The 22,955-nt window shown below is 42.1% G+C and overlaps 1 pseudogene; it reads left to right on the top strand.

The window, feature by feature from the left end:
- The first annotated feature begins 7,477 nt into the window (after window positions 1-7,477).
- On the top strand, window positions 7,478-21,162 carry LOC146260439 (uncharacterized; annotated as a pseudogene).
- Window positions 21,163-22,955: the final 1,793 nt, after the last annotated feature.

The raw sequence follows: 22,955 nt of genomic DNA, 5'->3' as shown, positions 1-22,955 counted from the left end.
AATTCATTTATTTTTTGATGTCCTTTACTGGACTGTAAATTAATTTACATGTACTATGTATGTATGTAGTACTGTAATGTACTACTGTATGTACTATGTAATATTATTTACTTAAAAAACAATGATATTTTAGATTGAAAAGTTATGGTTCTCGTCTCCCCCACCCATCTCTCCAACTCCTCTGTTCTTTTTGATCATATTCTAGTCCAGTGTGTTCTAGATGCACATTCATACATGAGAAGTGGCGCTATCTGAGTGAGATTGACTAGCTACAAATGAAATTATTTGAGATACTACCAGTATCATACGAACTTAAGGAGTAGGCCTATTACAAAACATAGAACACCAAGAGGAAAATGTTTTCCATCAATATTTATTTTGGCTAGTTTTCCACCTAGGTTACCTCAAACACATAAAGACATAAGCACCATAGTTTCTCCACAAAGTAAGCAGACGCTTATAGTTAGCGATCCTTTGATGATCAAAATGAGTGAACGGGTGGGACCCGATCCTTTGCTAGGCTATATCAGCCTACATGAGGTACATTACAGTAAAACATTAATTTGAGAAAACAGTAAATAGAGAACATCCTTTTTCAGCCCATAACCATATTGCTTACAAATGATATTGAGGTGTATGTATAGTGTAAGTAGTTAATATTATTAGAAAATATAACTTTGAGTTTTATCATATTTTTCCATATTGTAATGTTCATTTTCCTGCTATGGATTACCAGTAGTAACTCTACAAACAGGGTTTAGGACGTAAGAAGTTCAAGGGTAATAAACTACAGAACTGCATTGCTTGTGGGCTGGCAAAAAGAAAGGTTTTGTGGAGGAGGGAGTTGCAACCTCATCAGATAAACTAATTGTGCAGGCAGAACCCAGAGAGCTCTGTCCGACTAATGCCGCTTTGCTCAAATTCACCTGAAGTGATCGACCAGTGCTGCTGCTTCCAAGGTGGGGAAGAACGTGTGTTGATTCACCAGGTTTGCCATTCATCCTGAGAGAACAGGGTGCTGCAAAACAGAAAAGGGTGCTATTCTTTTGTTTGCAGTATCTTCATTCTTTTCAGTATTTGAAATTGATTCAGTAATCAATACCTTACTTGAGCACTCTTCTATTAATTCACCTCATTTTTAGAGATTAGGCTCCTGGTGGGCTTTAGATAACTGACGTTGTGCTCCAGGCGTTCCATAGGCCATTATTAATAAAATTGAAGTAGAAATCAATTACAAGCAGAGTTACAAAATGACATGGTAAGTAGAGCCAGAGAGAAAGATGTTGAGAGAAAATTGTGATGAGCCTGCTCACACATTCACTACAGGAACCCCTTCTCTATCCAGACATTCTCAGCATACCAATCAATCAATTGTATTAATCTTCCTCCGTTGAAGATGTGCTTGTTTGTGTGCTAGTCAATACTGCAATGCTTTGTAATTTTCATGGCATGTCTGGGATTTAAATTAACAACCAGAAGGAGAAATAATTTCTTGCTTCAAAGGTCAGCCTACTTAAAATCAGTTAATGCCCATTCACAGGTTTGGTGCGGGATTAATGGAATATTAAGTGGAATTTCTACTCCCACCATGTTTGGATGTGACTGGAAATACATTTTTTAGACTTACCTGGACTAGGTTTAAAGTAAATTTGCTTTGTTGTTTGCCACACTGCATATGTTTAGATGCATCTTCATGCTTTGTATATTGTGAAATGATTGATACACGTGTATTCAAGCTAAATTGATACATCCCAAGCCCTGCAGTCTGTGGTAACACTCGTTGATTACCTGTCATGATGAATAGTGATGAAGCTCATTTACCTTGTATGCTTCCATAAAGGGATCACAAATGCTTAAGTCTCCTCTCTTGTTACAAGGTTGTGTTGTTGTTCCAAATGAACTGTCACCACAGAGGCTAGGGCTACACAAACACAAGAGTGTTATCTGATAACACTAACATGGACAAGGCTGGTATTGATAAGATCAGTCACAGGGATGCAGCTCCAGACGCCACAGAAGGAGGAACCCTCTCCACAGGGCGCAGGCAAGCCTTGGAACCAACATTGGTGACTATTGGGAGGAAAGAGTAAATTAACCAAACTCCAGCTCACTTATAAAACAAAACACATTAGAAACGACCCTGTAGGGAGAGCAAATAACTTAAGGTGTTTTGCCTCATCTTTATATGGCAGCAGTGTGGTGTGGCTTAACGTTGGAATAAATCATGGACGCTATTATCTTTTCCTCGAGGGGTGTCGGGTACTGTGTCAGCCAAGGGTTTCTGTTTGACAAACGGGTGCATGTTGGAGATAATGTGCAGCATTTTGAATGCGCCTGGGATTCGTGTCAGTCACCTCGAGCATCTTCAGAATAAACATGTAGGCTTACAGCCCCAATCAGTATTTCTTTGTGTTGCATTAACCAGAGAAAAAAGTGATTTGTATGAAAACGGCCTCAGATTATTTTGTACTAAGCTTCTTGTAAAGATTTTGTTTCCATTATGAATGCTGTGGTGTATGATTTCTCCTTTGCAAAGACATTGCTGTTGCCAAGAACCTGCGAGGCTGAGGCAAGGTTAACTTTAGTATTTTTTTTTTTACTGTCTTTGGCACTTGCTTTTAGTGTTGTCTGACCTGCTCTATGTACAGTAATTGACTAATCTAATTATGTGCCGGTCTGATGTCGCACTGTGCATGGTATAAAATATGGCATAAAGACGGCTTTTTAAAGCTACAATAAAGTATGTATAATACTGAGCGTATGTGTATATAATAATCATTCTCAACTGTAAACCATTGTTACTTGAAGGACAGGAGGGAAGCAGCATGAAATACAAAGACCCAGGTATGGGAACAATCATTTCAATGCTGTTGATCAGTTACAATGCAGAAGGGATTGTGAGGATGGAATCCTTTCTTGCATTCCACACCTGACCTCATTGGTTAGTATAATTATTTCAACATTCCTTTTTATTCCAGAAGAACAACTCACACCGCCCAATGGGGCCTGAAGCACATCCCATGAGACCCCCTCACCACCCCCACCCTCTCTGAAACTGCACTCTATTTATTAGGCCCTTGTGTCTTGTCAGCCTGGGGTCTCTACAGCATTATGTTTGTTTCCATGCCCAGCAAGAGCCACATGGGCTAAAAACAAAACAGATAGATATTGGTTCATGTTTCAGCCTCTTTGACCTAAAGACATGTTGTCTCGTCTGAGTGGATAAACGTCATGCTGGCTGGTTACGAATATTTGGGACACCTCAGCTGATGTCATATTTTCACTACATTGTAAACTAATGTTGACTACTAATGAGGAAAAAATACAATTAGTTTTTCTTCTACAGAGAAACTGACCTGACAAATCCAGGAGTTTAGTCCTACTGAGACAGTGTTAGATCCAGAATACGTACCAGTAGAGGGAAACCTCAACACATGGAACATGGCTAGAACAGAAATGGACCAAAGTCTATAAAGATACATAACTGACATTGTTACATATATGCTGCGTGGGGGGTTACTGTTTTTTTGTCATGGAGAATTTTGAATGTAGCTTTTAATGCTTTTGACTACAAAATACCCTTTTGAAGGACCTGAAGCATTATCTGTGTCTGTGGTAATCAATTCTAACCCTACAGAAGCATGGCAAAGTGTGCCGTGTAAATCATCTTACAGGTTGCAGGTGTTCATGCAACATGCCCCTGTCAACAAGGGCCTTACCGAAGGTCACTCAACAATTGATCCCATATTAATGCTATTTTCTATTGTTTATGTACAAGTCTCCAGCTTTCATACAGAATAGTTGTCAGAAAAAAAATTCTCAGCTCAAGAACGGCCATGTTGTAAGTAGTGTACATGTGGAGGGGAAAAGACTGTCAGGTAATTTTATGCTTTGAGGCAACATCAAAATGAGTGGTGTAGAGAATGCAAGTACCCATGGGCACTTGCAAAATATGATGTTTCTCCTTGAGTGAGTGGAGTTTTTTTTAGGTCTGAACCAGTCAAAAGATTTGACTACAATACTAAAGAGAGTGTGGATCAGCATTTTATCCACTGTAATCAGTGTGGAATTCAGGCTCTCCTGAAAGACGGATTTGGAGCTGAAAGTTGTTTTGGGAATTAACTCTCGTTGGCATTGTCAACGAGGCTTGTTTACTGTGGTTCAAATCAAGCATTCTCTCTCTCTCTCTCTCTCTCTCTCTCTCTCTCTCTCTCTCTCTCTCTCTCTCTCTCTCTCTCTCTCTCTCTCTGTCTATCTCTCTCTCTCTCACTTTCAAGCAAAGGGCTTCTTCTTGAGAATGTTTTATGTTGGGGAAAGGTAAATAGGATTTTGAACTCACACATCTAGACTTCATACATTCATTATGCTACAGTAGGGAGGTGGGATGGGGGAGGGTAGACCTTTCTGCTAAATGATGTCTGCCTGTAGTAAAGCCAGTCCCCCTGGGAGAACACAGTAAAGTTGTACTGGTCAGTTTGTGCTGTGTACTTCAGTTCCCCAATTACAAATGAAAACAAAAATCTTAATTGATTTCCCTTCTGTGAGGAGAAGGTATTTTGTCAAAGCAGACCCCAAATAATTAATCCCCCAAATGCTTGTGTATAATACGGTGCAGTTAGCAACAAATCGCTTAATAACAACCAAAAGCAATCTTACTGCTACATCCATACGTCCATACAGCTACCCCCTAATTTGTAGCATTATGGCATGTTTATATGTGCCACAGGGAAGAGGGAAAGAGAGCTGACAAGGCTTGAATCTTGAACTCTGGCCCCTGTGGTCTCTTACAGACAAAAAAATAAATGGATGGTCTGGCTATGTCTGTGTGAGTGACAGCTGCAGGTCAGGGAGAGGGAGGGGACCGTCCCACCCATGACCAGACAGAAGCAAGACACCAAAATGGGAGAGTGACAGAAAACGTACCGGCAATGGCAGCATTTTGTTAAAAATAATATAACTGAAAATATTTGTAAACCTTGTCCTGATAAGTCTAATGGTCATGCCTTTTAATGTGCCTGTACACTATAGGTTCACACGGCACAGGTGGACAGTATGAAGTGTCTGATGTTCAAGCAAAAAGGTTTTTGGTACATATTTACCACATGGTGTGGTTGCTAAACTGAACTGTTAGTTAACTGTCTTGGACATTTTTTCTATGTCTTCTCATCTCTTACCGTCTTATAAATTGAATGACACAAATGATGCCTGCATGTTTTTGTCGCTCCTTCAAACAGAAGACACACCTGTTTCTTAAGCTACTTGTAGATTCAGGAATTCATCAAATGGCAAGGCTTCAGTGTTTTTCTTTTTCCAAACCTCCATCTTTCTCTCTTGTACTATCCTATTATACCCTTGTGGACCTATCCCCACCCCACCCCCAACCCCTACCCACACAATCATGTCTCTTTCACCCTTTTCCTCTCTGGCCCCTCCCTCAGCTCTCCCATTACAAGCTCTCAGTCCCACCCAGCTGGCATCCCCTAACAGATGGGGGTGATCTGGGGAGAAAATTGGTCTGCTCTAAATAGTTCCTTGGAGAGAGGATGGGTGTCAGACACTGTGTGCCCCAAGGCCAATCTGTCTACTAAGGCTCACTCAAACGGTTTGAGATGTTCCCCTTACAACAAAGTATGTGTTTATGTCAACAACCACATATTGTCTTGAATGTGTTTATTTTATAATCTAGCAGTCTCTTTTTTATGACCTGAGTGTTTGGTAACATCTCACAAACTGAAAATGCTATGTTTGGGAAACAATGGACAACAACTGCATTCTAATCCCCTGCATCTTGTTAAAAATCAGACGCATATTAAAAAAAGGAATCCAAGTGGTGTGTGAGTAATCCCTTCGGTGAGTAATATGCTTTGTGATGGTTCCCAAATACAGCAATTGAACTGCCGAGCTTTTAGGTAGTGTATTGTCTGACGCGCAGTCATGCATGAAAGCCGTGTGAGTGAGTGTGTGTTTGTGTGTGTGCATGTTGTCCTCTTATGGTCTTGTGAGGGATTCACCTCTATGTGAACTGTCTGCCACCCTCAGCAAGGCCCCCTCACACAACAGAAACCAGGCTTAGTCATCACACACTCTCCATGGACGGTCTTGTTCAATCTCCATCAGTCCTTAAAGGTGCTCAAAGCACCAAACATATGACAGACTTTCAGACTAATTAGCAACCAGGTGTATGGGCAACTCTTCCGTTTACTGTATTTGCAGTGTAATGCTTTTCTTGTCATAGTTCTGAGTTTTCTTGTATAAATACCGTGTCTCGTTACAAATCATAGTTGACCAAACCCAATTCCTTAGTTAGTAGGATCTGCAATGATAATCCATCATCCATTGGCTGAATACAACTTTCATGTTGAATTTCCCCACATTCCACACATCCTGCATAGAAGTTCTTTGATAACGTGGGTGGAAACCAATTTGAAAACAGACCTCAGAGTTCCTCCACTGCCAACAGTTCCTATTATTTACGACTGTCAACTGAAGAATATATTTTGTGTCAATGACAGAAAGATTACATGCTACAAGCTGCCTTTGCGACTGTATACGCTTTTTATATCAACTGAAACTGCATAAGTGAAAACCTTGGGCCATGAATGATCATCCTCATCATTATGACATGCCTTTCACCTTGAAGAATGTGCTGTTTACTCCAACCTGCACTTCAGGATGGGGCGAGGGATGGGAGTGTTTTACCTCTTTGGCTGCTCAAAGAGGATGTTTCTGCAGGAACTTCAGCATTCTTGTATTTGGCAGGTTCTAGAAATGGATGGATTGTCGTTGGGGTTAGCTGGGGGTGGGGGTACATCATTGTTCATGTACATCATTCCCTGATATGATGTGTAAAGGTGAGGTACCTGTCATGAGATTCTGCTTGGAAAAAATAGTGGAATCCAGACCTCGTCTGTGCTGTACGTACCTCAGGGAATTTACAAGAACTATTATCCTATCAAACTGAGAACTCAGCAGGAGCGGAACGGCTTCTAAAGGAACGGTGACAAATCTAGAATGACATTGCCACCTCATATCCCTTGAATCAAGTGAAAGGTTGGTGCCAGTTGTGTTGTCTCTAGATTTAAGTTGCGTCAGTCACAGAGAGATTCTTGCCAAAACTGCACTGGCAAAATCCTTATTTATGTCAAAATAATCATGGAGTACAACACTATTCTGGCATAAGGGTAAACCTATTGTCCCACAGCTAACGGCTTGGGCGATGTTGCCATTGGGTGGCATCATTAACGTGTGTTTCACAAGTTCAGTAATCACACCATAGATTGAATAGATAGTTTTTATTGAAGCAGGGCTGGTAGCAGAGCCAAGCCCGATGGTGGAGGAGGCTGGTAGCAAAGCCACGCCTAATGCATTGTGGTACAGGCTGGTAGCAGAGCCGGGCCTGGAGCGGTTGGTGGAGGCTGGTAGCAGAGCCGGGCCTGGGGTCCTGGGAGGATGAGAGTGTGATTAGGGGATGTGGAGAATGGAGATGGAGGTGATGTGGATGGTGCACGTGTGGTTACCGGGTATGGACTCGGGGTGTGGCGGAGAGTCCTTATGGGTCACGGCCGAGCAGCAGCTCGAGTCTGTATAGATGACAGGGCGAAGCAGAGAAAAGGGGAGGGCGACACCAAAATGCTAGCACAAGGACCAGAGCAACGGAAGACACTTTATACAAACCTTGTAATTGAAACGGGGAGTTTGGTCGCATTCTTCCGTGCTTTCGCTAGGCTGATGCATATGAAGTTGACTGGAGTTGGTACGCATTCTTTCGTGTTTTCACTAGGCGGATGCGAGTTAGTTGATTGGAGTGGAGGAGGAGTCTTGGTGCGCTATCTTCCCCCCGAACTTTAGTTAGTTAATCTAACTCCCTCACATGTGTATATGTGCATTTGTGTGTGTAGGTGGAGATTTGGATGTGGGTGTGAGTACTGAATAAGGAGGCGGGTTTCCCTTTTTTCTGTAGGCTTTGCTCAGGGGCATGACACATTTCTGAAGGGCTTTGGAACCCCTGGCCTGATAATTCCTTCAATTATTCAATGGTTGGCTGGCAGATGAAGTGAGGCCATGAATAAAGCAAATCCACGGGCACATGAGCTCTGACAATACAAACACACTATTAACACTAATTTTGTCTGTTTGTCCTTGAAGGTAAACCACCGTGTTACGCCGAAACGAATACCCGCGTCGATGCCTCGGCTCCTGTGAGCAGGGGTTGATAATTATGCAGGTCTCCCTGGGTGGAGCGCTCGGACAAACTGCCGGCACATTCAACTCCACAGCAGATGGGGGATGGCCGGAGGAGGGGGGGGGGCATTTCAGCTCTGACTCCCAGCCAAACGCTTGTAGGAGTGAGCTTATTGCTGCCTGCTTGTCAAGTCAGCCAAAGGGGGTCTCTCTGTCTCGCTTTCTCTCGCTCATCCCTTTTCCAGGGAAGTGTTTATGAATCTGGGAGAAATGGGTCTTGAATGCTGCTACCGTGACATTGGGAGAATAGTGTGTGTCCTATTATGGGCCTTTTTGCTTACCAAGCCACTTTTAGGGAAAGAGCTGCAGTCATTGAAAGTCACCTTTCCTACAGTGGCCCCCTCGAAGTATTGCTGTCGAGTGTATGTATGTGTGTGTCTGTTTGGGTCGGGGCAGGGGGGATGAAGTGGGGCCCTGCCGCTGTGCTCCGCCCTACTAAAGATGTGGGTCTTGTTTTTCGCCGTGCTCAGTTGGAGAAACAAAGCTAATCATGCAGATTGGAGGGCCAGTCTGTCACACCAGAGGGGCCAGGTGTTTCTTCCTCTCCCTTCTCCTTATTCTCAGAGCACCTGCTTTTACCCATCTGCACCTGCCTTCTGTAACCAGACAGGGACCTTAGCGCTAGCTCTCCCATCTTAGATAACAGCTGGTCCCAATGGCCCAACGGTCTAGCGCCCCAACAACACGCAGTGCACACAAATCCCTTATCTCTCACAGAGGGAGAGATCATAAATCCTGCTGGGTAAAGAAAGAGAGGAAGACTATGGAACAGGGCTCTGTTGACTACTATTAACCGACTGAGGTGTACCATTGTTTGTGGCCTTGGTGAGATACATTTTTAAAAAGCAGTCGTGAAAGCCAAAACTGCCTGACATGTTTTTGTTTAGTACTGTGTACATACCGTGTACATTAGGAACGTGTACCATGTCCTTCTTTCACAGCAATTGTTACATGATTTGAATCTACGCGGGAAATTACAAGGACTAACACCATGCCACCCTCCTTCTGCACAAAAGTCTTAGGATGGAAAACCTCATTACAAATCTAAATGAAGACTAAAGATTACAGTTAACACATCAAGTAGGAAGTTTCAAGTGTCAAGTTTGCTCCATGAGTTGTTGTTTTTTGTGTCAGGTTTAATATCTAATAAGTCAAAACTGCTTTTAGATTTTTTTATTCCAAACCTTCCTATTAGGTTGTTTTCAGTTTTTATTACTGTCTGTAAGAGACAGGGAAATCTTTCCTTTGGGGGCACACATTACTGAGACATAAAAAAACAACTTTTTCTTGAAAAGGTCCGTTAATCTCTTTGATACCAACCAGCCAAAACTATTGTCTGAACCTCCAGTGGACAAAGCGGCTCCTCAGAAAACAAGCTCACCACATGCAAATGTTACCTCATGAATATTAACAAGCCAATATTCTGGCAATGAATTATACAGCACCTTTCTCTTTTAAGCACACAACTGAAGATGAAACCGTGTGACACTCTCTTGGTGTCTCATTTTGCTCCTGCCTCTTTGATGTGTGAGGTAGAAAATACTCCGCACCTGTGCAAGAGACAGAGAAAGAGAGAGAGCGAGAGAGGGAGAGAGTGTGCATGGGGAGGGGGGGGGGGTGGGGGGGCGGTGAGGGCAGCATATTGTAAGCGATCGGCAACCACTGGAGTGTCCACCTTGCACTGTCTCTGCCATTACCAGTGCCGTCTTGCCAGTCCACTGTTCCAGATAAACAAATGCTAAACACATTTTTCTTTGTGGCATAGCAATGAGGCCTAGGGTTGGTAGAGCGTGAGTCCTGCAGCACAGTCATTATGACTCTGCTGTCTGAAGGTACAATGAGGGGAGTGCATTCATGCTTCTGCCACTACTGTTCCACATGCAGGCTTAGACTTTGGCATACCATAATAAACACACTCACTCCATGCTCAATTATCTTTGAATAAATTCATGGTGTATCTAAAAAACTAAAATGCAACCCACGGCATAGCATACACTTGCATTTGTTGCTGCCCCAGCCATATCCCCTTGTTGAAAAGCATCCGCATGATAATGTGCCTTGCAGTCTCATACGGTGCCCAATAAGGACTTCTTTCTGCTTGGAGAGTCTAACACCCAGGGCTTACAAACGGCAGGGTGATCAGCTGGCCCAAACAAGGGTCTCGTGACAGGGATCAGCAGGGGCCTTCTCTCCTGCTACTGCCCAGCAGGAAGAATGCAGGGGTTGAAAGGATGCCCGTATTTTTTGGGGGGAGATTTATGCGGTGCCTCTTCCAGTATGATAAAACTCCATACTCTATACATCATATAGTCCACTTAATTCTCTGAGCGGCCCCATCTAAATATGCAAGCAGGAGCCTGGGTTGTGGTGGTGGGGAGGGGGTGGTGTAGGTGAGCCAGGGTGTGTGTAGGCGTGCTGGAGGTGCTCTGAAGAAGGCCATCCTGGCGTCCTTTGATGCCCTGCAACTGAACATGCCACAACCAGATTTGAATTGGTTTTGGAATATCACATGCATCATTACAGCTCACAAAATGGTCAGATCACAAGGTTACCGTGATAATGAGGACAGGGCGACCAGATGAATTATTTGTCGGCGAGGTGTGGATTTAAATGCGACGTGTGTTTACCTCACGGGGATGAAACAAGGTCACGTCTCATTTTCTTGAGCGTGGCCTCTTGCAAAGGCCATGTCCAATTAAACAAACAAGAGGCATGTTGAATTCTCTTCCTTGGGTAAAAATGCTGAGTTTTTCTCCTCCCCTGGGTAAAAATGCACAGAAGATTGGGTAATTTGAAAGAAAGATAGAATGTATTCACTCCTGTAATATTCCCATTGTCAAATATGTATATAATGACTGAGGGAAAGAAGCTAACAGGACTTGCCCCTAGAAATGGCTATATATTCAGTTCTCAGACTGTCCGCACCGCCGCCATGTTTTGATGATTGGTGAACTTCATGGGAATGTTTACAAATAGTGTGCGATTTAGAACTGAAGAATATGTTTGCAATTACATGATCAACAGCGAACGCAGATAGCCACACTTGAAATGCCTCCCAAAAATCTGGAGCAATCTTAAAGCACACATATTGTTCTCTTTTTTCACACACACCTCAAATAAGCCCTTTTAGGATTTCTCATGTTTTTTTTTTACAAACCGTGAAAACATATGATTTCCTCAATTAGAAAAGGCGAATAAACACAGGTCATTTCATCTTGCGGAAGTGAGGAAGATGGTGAGTGGTGGAGAGACAATTTGAAAACGCTTTTATTGAAATGAGAAAATCACAATCTGATCAGAGGTCCACCAGGTTCCCTGCCTTCTCTTACTCAATGTTTTATAACCGTTATATACTGCTGGGCACCGCTGCTCTGGCAAATGGCAGCATCCCTGATTTACTTTTTTTTATTGCTGAATCTTGCTCCGGTAATGAAGTTGGGAATGTTATGTTTCTCTCATTACCTTTTCATTAAAGATATGACTTGAAAATGGGGTTGCCATGGAGATGGCACTGTGAAGTCTCAGAGCTGTGTGCAGAAGTATATTGTTTACTCTGGTGCCAAGACTGATGTCTACAATAAGGAAAGAAGCAGTTTTTCTCCTAAACCCCTGTTATTATAACCTTCTTTTATGAATCTGAATAATGAGTGTAAATAGGCGTTTTTCTTCCTGGCGCTTCCTTTTGTCAATGCTAAGAAGCTTCATTAGCTTTCTCCCAAATGACTGCTCCTAAATAACTGACACTACAGTGGCAGCAGTGAATGAGGCATATTCAGGAAAACAAAGCAGTTATTGAGTGTACCTGTACGTGTCTGTCTAAAATGACACTGAGGGACATTTTCTCTGTGACAGGCTAATGATAAGCTTGACACATAGGTGACATCACCACCATCACCTGTGGAAGATAAAACATGGGTTTGCGTTGTCGGGCAGATAAAGGACTATATTGTGGACGAAAGGGGCCATGCACAGAACTGTATGTTGTTGCCGAGAAAGATGACTTAGTATTGATAATTACAGCATGCCTTTAAATACACACATGGTTCATTTTTTACTCATTCACTGACAAATTCTTCTATTCAGTAGTTTATTCACTCATTCACTCAATATTTCCCTTATTTACTCATTTAGTCACTTCTTTCATTCATTCATGTGTGTCAACAGTAGGTATTGGAGTCAATGCGCTATCATTTTGGCGCCTGAAGGTTGCTGGCAAAGTATAGAGGGAACAAAGTGAGAAACTCAACCTGCTTCTCCTTATTCATCAGCAACGTTTTCCAAACCATTAGCTCTGTCATTGCTTCCTGTACTTTTCCTGTCAGAAGCCTCGCCTCAGTCTCACTCCTGTGATTAGTTCAAGCAGGGTGCCGTTCATCGATTCTGGTCCAATGGGTCTTAGTTAACCCATGTCCAGATCTTACTGTAATTGCTTCCCTCAACAGTTAAACAGCACTGGCCTCTTCTGAAAATTGGCATAGCAAGAAAGAGAGGGAGACATAGTAAGAGAGAGAAAGGGAAAGACAGTGTGTTAGAGACAGAAAAAGAGAGACAGTGAGTGAGTGAGTGAGTGAGTGAGTGAGTGAGTGAGTGAGAGAGAGAGGGAGTCAGACAGACAGACAGACAGACAGACAGACAGACAGACAGACAGACAGACAGAGAGAGAGAGACAGACAGACAGACAGACAGACAGACAGAAGTAATATTTATTGTTTTGTTATGGATAGCCTAAGTGACCAATACCTTTATTACAATGTTGGTTTTTGTATAGCATTGTTTAATTGAATCTGTTACCTCCTGGCATCAATTATTGCCATACAGAGTGTGGTTACGGGTAAAAACACAACACATAAAGGAAGTGAAATTATGTTATTATGTTTTTTCTGTCAGTCAGACTGAGCTGAAAGGAGTCTACGTTGCTCGTGTATGATTGACAGAGAAATGATAGCTGTGATATACAAAAGGTGTAAAATCCACATAGACAAATCAGTGCAGAATGTGCTTAAAAAATCAATAAATCACGGGTCATGGAAAAAGATACATGTTGTCACCTAACGTGATTTGTCTTGTGCACTTAGTTTTTGTTGTACACACAGTATCTTTTGCATAAATGTACCTTTGTGCAAAGCAAATGCTTGGCTTATTTATAGTTAATTTTTTCCGAATGCGAGGTTCCTTTTGGTATGCTAGCTTTGTTATTGTGCTCTCAAAATTGCATTTGGGTATGCTTCCAAGTCAGTTATTGTAATTCACACTCATACTAATGTTGACAAATTCTTTGGTAGGTGCAGATTTGCAACCCAGAGGCAGTAGTTATCATTAGCAACTGTCACGTAAAAAAACAACAACATCATGAACAACATACATCCCAAAATGGAAAGGTTAGACACATTGCTCATCAATGAACGAAGTAAGAAATAGCAGCCCTAGTAAAAGATTATTTGTCTGATTTCTGATTGTCACTGAATGGAAGGAAAACAAAGAAAATGTGGTCAAACTGCACGTGTCATCCTGCAAAAAACAACATCTTGTGTGTGTTGGGGGAAGCATTTGCAGTTGAATTACGGAATATTTACGGGTGGATTAAATATGGCAATTTGTGGCACAGACAATTATTTCCAATTTGTCAATATTTGCTCTGAAAGCATACCCTTTCTTAGGCAACAACATTTTGTAAATGACTGCGGCTAATATGTTTTATCAACATGTTGACAATACTTCTTATGAATACTGGTTAAATTATCCTGGAATATTGTTACAGGGACTCACAAAGGCAGTCATGCAAGACTCCAATACTTCCCTTAACGCCCTCTTGGTTTTTCACTCCCTATCATTATTTGAACGGTTTTGGAAGGCCTTTAATTTGCATCCTAATGCTGTGGCCTTGTTCAATTTAATTTACAATGCAGATGCACAAGCGATAAGTGTGACGAAGGTTCATTCCCCAGAGAGCCGAAGGAGAAAAAAACGACAAAACAATTTCACTTTTATATCTCCCTCATATAAATTGGGGACTGATAAAACATTCATATTAAACAAAACGCCATTCAGCTTGAGCAAGTATATTATTAAAGAACCCGAGGTGGGAGACATAAAAGAATAATTTCAAACACAGCCTAAAGATGTGAACAATTCCCTGCTTCTCCAGCATCGTGGCAATTTTGAGGCTTACTGGCCGAACAGCTTTTTGTTTTTATGATTTGTTTGTCTGCATCCCTCCGTGTCTACATGTTTACCTAGCAGTAATTTATGTACTCACACTCAACGTTAGAACACAGAGACAAACATCAGTGTGGGACAATTAGGAGCAGGCTAAGAAGATCTTGCTGCCCCTGCAGAGCGGGAAAGACAATGGTGTCAGAAGGAACAGATTGCTTTTGGGCTCATGTTACTTTTTAGGCCTGTTTTTTTCTCTTCCTGTTCCAGGGAGGGGTGTAAAAGTAGGTTGCAATGCTAAGGGTATGCCCAGCCCCCAAGGCTATGACAAAAGGAAATGGGGCACCCTCTCCTCCTCCCCCATTCCCCCTCCTTCTCTCTTTATCTCTCTCTATTCTTCATTATGTCTTCAATTAGATACTGGAAGGGGGGATCTCATTATTTATGGCAGTCATGCTAAAGTCTCTCCCTTTACATTATATTTCACAATGTGAGACACCAGGTATCTTATATACACATACTGTATAAAATACATATATACTGTATTGTCCTGCCATCATGTAACCCTAAAAACTACAGTCAACGACCATGTCCAATAGACACCCTTTAGTCCTATCAGTCTTTAAAATGATGAGCAGCACTGACAGATACAACAAGATCAAGATGCACCACTTGTCAGTGGGATGAAGAAGGTGATGATCAACCAAGTGATAATTTTACTATTGGAAGCATAAGTGTGACTGACACCAGTACTTGTGTTAAGTTCCATGTAAGCCTTGACCAGGCTGCTTAAAAGTGACGCCGAGCCTGTATCAGATTTCCTTATTAGTGCCAGTTTGGCTGGCTTAACCTCCTCCATGCACCATGGACACCTTTGCCACTGGCTTGCTATCCTTAATTATGAAAGCCCATCCCGGTTCAGATACTGGCTAATAAGCATTGCATTTTCCAAAATGTGAAGCTTGGATCAGGTCTTCCGGAATCAAATGAATCGTCTGAAAGATTGGTTCACTCGTGGCAAACAGCCTTAGGTTAACGTCACGTTGTTGTTTGTGGATCATTTGTTGGAGGGATCGAGTCATTGGCCATCTTGTGATCCGTGATCAGTCTTGTTTTTTCAGTGAACCACTAACTGATCAGAGGCTTGCGTATACTCTGTATACTGTAATTAAAGGATCTTCAGGCCTGGGTTTCAGAGAATGTGTGTTTGCAGATGAGAGCCACTCAAGACAACGGTGCCCCACTTCACGAATGTGCTGTACAGTTGCCCACCCACACACATGCTTTGTCTAAGCCTTCTTACAAATTGGCACTAGAGACACACTCAGAGACATTGACTCCACCTGCAGTAAAATATGTGGGCCTCTAATACGGTAACACCCATATCCACTCTTTTCATACACTTTCACATACACTACCCTCTCAGCTAACTGTAACCCGTACAATTTAATCCCATTTGGTGGTTAACTTAAATTCATCCAATTTCACAGATTAGCAGTCGTGGTGTCCTCGCAAAAAAATGTGCTCGGTTATGCTCCCAAAGTTTCTTTTCTCCCAGGTTGAGTGAGACTGTCACAAATAGCTTAATAATTCAACAGAATGAAGTTGGTACAAAGAATTGCTATGGCAGTATGCGTTACGGATGACCTACTGCAGTGCAGTAGGTGCGTGCTTTGCCTGTTCTCATTAAACTGTGTATATATCTGATTTATTGTAACCTTTTTTCAAAATAAAGTTTGCTTGCGGAGGATCAAACAGATCTAGTAAATATTTCAGAGTCTATGCAATGCTTATTCACTGAAGCATACTGTTCCACCATGTATAGTTTCCATAACAACCATACAACACTGTGGAGATGAAAATGTTTCCATAATTAGACCCAAATCAGTTAACATGCCGAGGTGTTGCAATTTGTGGGCTTACTGCAATATTTGTTTTAAATCTGATGATGAAAAGTTTTTAGAAAGGTATTTTCATTATCCATAACGGAAGTGGATGTAAGAAAAAAAATCATAATTGATGGCAGGGACACCATCATCACCCCCCTTTATCAGATATAGAGATATAGATGGCCGAGAGGTTAGGGAATCGGGCTATTAATCAGAAGGTTGCTGGTTTGATTACCGGCCGTGCAATTGAAATTGTGTCCTTGGGCAAGGCACTTCACCCTACTTGCCTCGGGGTAATGTCCCTGTACTTACTGAAAGAATGACTAAATGTAAGTGTTTATCTGAACTGTTCTTAATTATGTGAATGTTGTATTTACTATATTAAACTAGAACAGTGACAGGATTTCACCTTGTGCGCATGCTAAGCAAGGTTGTTAAACCACATCCAGATATTAGTAATGCTCTGAAAAACTGGAGTAATTCTTCCAAAAATAAAAGGTAAATAGATGTTAGTGGGTAGACAGAGAATATTAAACCACTCCTACCTCTGACAACATAGATCGGTCTTTTTTATGAAAATGAACACAGTGTGTTTTAATTTACTGACTGCATTAGCTAGATCCTCTCCAACCAAGCTTGATGTTGTCTCTTTGGCAGCAGCAAAGTTATTAATGGTGCAATAACAGGAGGCAAGCCTGGGCACAGAATATTTTACTCACTTTCAGATTGTGTAATGATTTTCCACAGAGAGGAAAGCTGGCTGTGATATTTCACTGCAGCTTTTTCTTCAAAATAGAGAGGAGGAGGAGAAAATCGCTGCCCTTTAGTTTAATTGACTTATATCCGTCACGGTTGACATTTAATAAGTAAGTGGGGAAAAAACTTCAGAACTGTTATTCACATTTTAACACTACAGGTGTTGCATGAAAATTTAACATGCAGTTTATGATATGGAGGCAAGTACAGTGAAGAACTCAATGTCAAATATGTGTCATTGTAAAACGGTGAACGGAAATCAATTTCACCATTTGAATTCTTCGGGTTAAAATGCTGCACAGGTTAGGGATGTAGTAGTACATGAATAATGTAGAAGTTGCCTCCAAATGGCTTCTTACACATTCAGATTTCAATCTGGAGGATATTTACAGTCCTCCTGGTCTGTAGAGAGGCCATGGATGATGGTCAGAGGGCACAGGGAAGCTTTGTCTGGGGAAAGCTGAGTTACCGGGCACATTCAGGCTGGTTTATTGCCCAAGATGTTTTATTGGTTAAGGAGGCAATTCTTTTGAAATTATTTTACCTTTATAGGATTTTTTATGTTTTAAATTATAATCATCAGCCAACCATCTTTCCCTCTCATGATTAATGGTCAAAATCATAGAATATTGTTTAAAAAGGTCAAACTACATAGGAAATGAGTTGATAGCATGAGAATATTATTCCACTAACTAGATTTCTCTCCTCTCCTTTCTGTTGGTTTGAATGACCTTTCTTCACATTAAGCATTCGAACACACTTAGCTACATCACCAATTATCCAATCACACACGCTATCACAGGTAAACATTCTCCCTGTGCTCAATATCATTTAGATGTCACTGGTTATGAATCAATACATTTGTGAGGCACTCCAGCCACAGCACTTATTATTGATTCCGTGTATTAGCCTGTGGAGCTTTTTGGGGGGCGCTTAATTGTTTTCTGGATGGAGGTGTTCTAACATTTTATCCTAGCTTAGTTAGGGTTAGCCCTATAGTTTTGTGCTGTGGTAGAAAAATATGACACGGTAGGACAAATCAACAGCACAGTAGCTGCAATTGGCTCTTACAGTCCAGCAGATAGCAAAGCTCAACCTTAATGGTTTAGCTGTGTTTTGGGGCAGGCACAGTGGTGTGAAAAAGTGTTTGCCCCGTTCCAGATTTTTTTGTTGTTGCATGTTTGTCACACTTAAATGTTTCAGATCATTCATCTCATTTTTGCCAGAAAACATCTTGATGATCCCCAAGACTTTTGGGAAAATACTCTGTGGAGTGACGAGTCAAAAGTTGAACTTTTTGAAAGGTATGTGTCCCTTTACATTTGGCGTAAATGAAACACCACATTTCAGAAAAAGAACATCATACCAACAGTAAAATATGGTGGTGGTAGTGTGATGGTCGGGGGATGTTTTTCTGCTTCAGGATCTGGAAGACTTGCTGTGATAAATGGAACCATGAATTCTGCCGTCTCCCAAAAAATCCTGAAGGAGAATGTCCGGCAATCTGTTCGTGACCTCAAGCTGATTAATCATTTAAGTATGACAAACAACGACAAGAAATCTGGAAGGGGGCAAACACTTTTTCACACCACTTGTATATGGCATTGAGGTACAGTTGGTGACTATTACTCTGCTCAGACTTGAAATTACAGAATAGACAGTAGCCTAACGATTGCTGTACTCTTATGGTGTTACTCCAAAGGTTTCACTTTCCCATTTGCTTTTGCTGTTTTTGTCTGCACCTGCTGGAAGAGCACTGAGTTTAGATATTCTTTCCTGAGGATACGTACATGTCAGCGGATTTCGTCCTGCTTCGTCCAGCTAGGCTTGACACTGCAGTGACAGCACAGCAATGTTTCTCCCCCCTGTTTCAGAACAAATTACTGCCAGCATGTCACGGGGAGGCTTTACTGTGCATCCAAATTCTATGCCCCCCTCCCCCCACCTACAAAAAATGACTCTCTTGTTTCTGTGCTTGTTTTTCTCTTACTTTCTTGACAGGAAGGTACATCTGGAAAATGGCACACCTGGGGACATGGTAATTGTATCACCTGCTAAATTAAGGTCCAGGGTGAGAAGCACACTGATAATAGGAAGAGCAACCTTGCGTCTGTGTTCACATTAGCATTTTTGTTGTTTGTTTCAATGTGTCATATCATGTGTCATATCGGTAGCTTACATATGGCTTAGCCATTTCTTAACTGCATCACTTAACTGCATCACCCCCCCCCCTCCATAGTTAAAATAAAGGGCAGGGGGGATTTGAAGTCCTTTTTTGAAAAGGGCAAAACTACAAGCTTCCTGATTCTGTTCTCCTGCATGGAATAAAGCTGTGATTTACATGTGAGAGGAGCTGTCATGCCACATACACCAGGAGGAACAGAGAAACAAACAGGCCAGATTCACTTCACACACACACACACACACACACACACACACACACACACACACACACACACACACACACACACACACACACACACACACGGCCGGTTGAGAGACACTGTGTGTTAATCAAAGTTGAACAGCTAAACACATTCCATGCCAAGGAGGGGGAAAGGAGACGTGCCTTAGAATACCTAATCAGCCCAAGGAGGTGGCTGTGCACATCTACACAAATGCTCATGCACATTCAGCCTGCCACATGCACATAGTAGAGTACATAACTATACGTTGCATCCGGAAAGTATTCACAGCACTTTAGCACTTTTTCCACGGTCTTATGTTACAGTCGTATTCCAAAATTGATTAAATTCATTTTTTTCATAAAACTTCTACACACAATACCCGATAATGATAAAGTGAAACAAGTTTTTTAGTTGTACATTTTTGCATCTATTAAAAATAAAAAACGAAAAACTCACTATTCATTACACAGCCTTTGCCGTGACACTCAAATTTGAGCTCAGATGCATCCTGTTTCCACTGATCATCCTTGAGATGTTTCTACAACTTGATCGGAGTGTGGTAAATTCAGTTGATTGGACATGATTTGCAAAGGCACACACATAAGCACAGCTAGTTCAAGCAGGGCAATCGGGCAGCGCGCATAATCTGCTCATTACCACACCTGTGTTAGCCAGCACAAGCCCATTGGGCCACATCCGATAAAACGGCATTAAAAGGCAGAGCGGATACGCACACACACGCACACACTCACAACGGTTTTTGTATGATCAGTGCTGCTGCCGCCCTTCACTATCCCCTTCTCCCCCATGCTGTCTGTATGTTCTATCCATCAGGGGGATTATATCTCTATTACTCCCTGCCTCTAGTGTCATGTATGTATGTGTTGCATTGAGGAGGCAGGGAGTGCTTCCCTTAGATCCTCCACTCCGCCAAAGTCAAACCTACATGTCCATGTCATGTAACAAAAACTGCTCAAATCTTATACGTGATTGTTTTAACTGAACTGTCCATATAAGGTCCTACAGTTGACAGTGCATGTCAAAGCACAAACCAAGCCATGAAGTCCAAGGAATTGTCTGTTGACCTCTAAGACAGGATTGTATCGAGGCACAGATCTGGGAAAAGGGTACAGAACAATTCTGCAGCATTGAAGGTCCCAAAGCACAGTGGCCTCCATGATCCGTAAATGGAAGAAGTTTGGAACCACAAGGACTCTTCCTAGAGCTGGCCATCTGGCCAAACTGAGCAATCAGGGGAGAAGGGCCTTAGTCAGGGAGGTGACCAAGAATCCGATGTTCAGTCTAGAACTCCAGCGTTGCTCTGTGAAGAGAAGGGCTTCCAGAAGGACTACCATCTCTGCAGCACTCTACCAATCAGGCCTGTATGGTAGCATGGCCAGACGGAAGCCACTCCTCAGTAAAAGTCACATGACAGTCCGCCTGGAGTTTGTCAAAAGGCAACTGAAGGACTCTCAGACCATGAGAAACAAAATTCTCTGGTCTGATGAAACAAAGATTGAACTCTTTGGCCTGAATGCCAAGCGTCATGTCGGGAGGAAACCAGGCACCGCTCATCACCTGGCCAATATCATCCGTACAGTGAAGCATGGTGGTGGCAGCATCATGCTGCAGGGATGTTTTTCAGCAGCAGGAACTGGGAGCCTCGTCAGGATCAAGAGAAGGATGAAAGCAGCAATGTACAGAGACATCCTTGATGTTAACCTGCTCCAGAGCGCTCTGGACCTCAGACTGGGGCGAAGGTTTATCTTCCAGCAGGACAATGACCCTAAGCACACAGCAAAGATATCAAAGGAGTGGCTTCGGGACAACTCTGTGAATGTCCTTGAGTGGCCCAGCCAGAGGCCAGACTTGAACCTGATTGAACAGAGAGATCGGAAAATGGCTATGCATCCACCCTCCCCATTCAACATGATGGAGCTTGAGAAGTCCTGCAAAGAAGAAAGGGAGTAATTGCCCAAAAATAGGTGTGCCAAGCTTGTAGCATCAAACTAAAAAAGACTTGAGGCTGTAATTGCTGCCAAAGGTGCTACAACAAAGTATTGAGCAAAGGCTGTAAATACTTATTTACATGTTGTTTTCATTCATAATGTATGCAAATCTGTAAAAAACGTTTTTCACTTTGTCATTATGGGGTATTGTGTGTAAAATTTTGAGGACATTTTTGGGGGGGAATAAGGCTGTAACAAAATGTGGAAAAAGTTAAGTGCTGTGAATACTTTCCGGATGCACTGTACATCATTCATTTTTGTTATATCATTATTATGATATAGTTATCATAGTCATATCACCCACACAGCGCACAGAGTTGATCTAATCTAACGATAAAGAACATGGTGTGTTAACGGTCAAATCTGAGAGATCCTTTGTGAACAGTGACAGTGACAATGTCTTATTGGGTATAAGCTCCCTGTGACTTACTGCAGAACCTCGTCCAGGCCGCTTGCTGTGGGTCTTCTTCGAAATATAAACAGAGCACGAATAAATAGCAAGGCTTTCACATAATTTCGGATTATCTAAAGACTCCTCATTGAATGACCAGATTCCTATTTATTTATTGCAAACAGTCCTGAGGATCTGCTGTTATTTTGTTAGTATCCCCAAATCAATTAACACAGACATTCATTCCTCCCGACATGCAAAGCAATCCCCACCATTCGATCGGCTGGTTACGTCTAATGAAAGAGACTGACATGAATTAATATGAGTTGGAGACAAGAAAGACAACCATTTGCATTGCATGTAGGTAATGTTCTCAAACAAGGACAGAGGTTCTGAAAGGGGCGCGTTTCAAATGTTCTTTCAAAAGCTTTGACCTTATTACATCCTTTGTTTCCTGAATATGGCTCCCCTACACAGATCCTGGCACATGTCCAGGTTAAAGGACCATGATGTGCAGAGTCTTGACTCACTCGTCAAGCTCTTAGAACCCATGGCGAGAGGGAACTATTAATACACTGCAGTGGGCGTTTTGGAGTATGTGTTCAGCGTGCTTGTCATCATATATGTTCTTACCTTCAAACAGCCAAGCAGGGGATTTCTTTCACTCGATCAGGTTTTTATCTTCTGGACATATCTGGTGTCTTGGTCTGGTACTAAATACCGCATCCTGTCTCCAGACCACGACAAACAAGGTGGAGGTCACGGAGGGAAGGGGAGCGACTCTCAAGATCAGATAAGCAAACCAGAGTGATCAGAACACAGGATATAGAAGCTGAAACCAATCCCAGGTGTACACCATGTTTGCGAGGAGATGTTACACTCTGGGCAGAGATAGTGGTCTACATGATGCGAGGGAATACACTGTGTTCGCAAGGATATGCTGTGTGTCCACGATAAAATGTGCCGTGAATTGATTGCGGCCATCAATGCTGTGGTAGTCCGTTTGGATTGAATATAAATGCACTCAAGGTCAAAGTAACAAAGCAGTAATATTATTTTTAAACATACGCCCAAATAGTCAAAGTGATTTATTTCCTGACTTTGTCAA

This window comes from Hypomesus nipponensis, chromosome 13 (genome assembly GCF_054491055.1).
Source record: "Hypomesus nipponensis isolate SF chromosome 13, ASM5449105v1, whole genome shotgun sequence".
NCBI classification, from domain to species: domain Eukaryota; kingdom Metazoa; phylum Chordata; class Actinopteri; order Osmeriformes; family Osmeridae; genus Hypomesus; species Hypomesus nipponensis.
The sequence above is the reverse complement of the archived record's forward strand: the minus strand, read 5'-3'. Positions and strand labels throughout refer to the sequence as shown.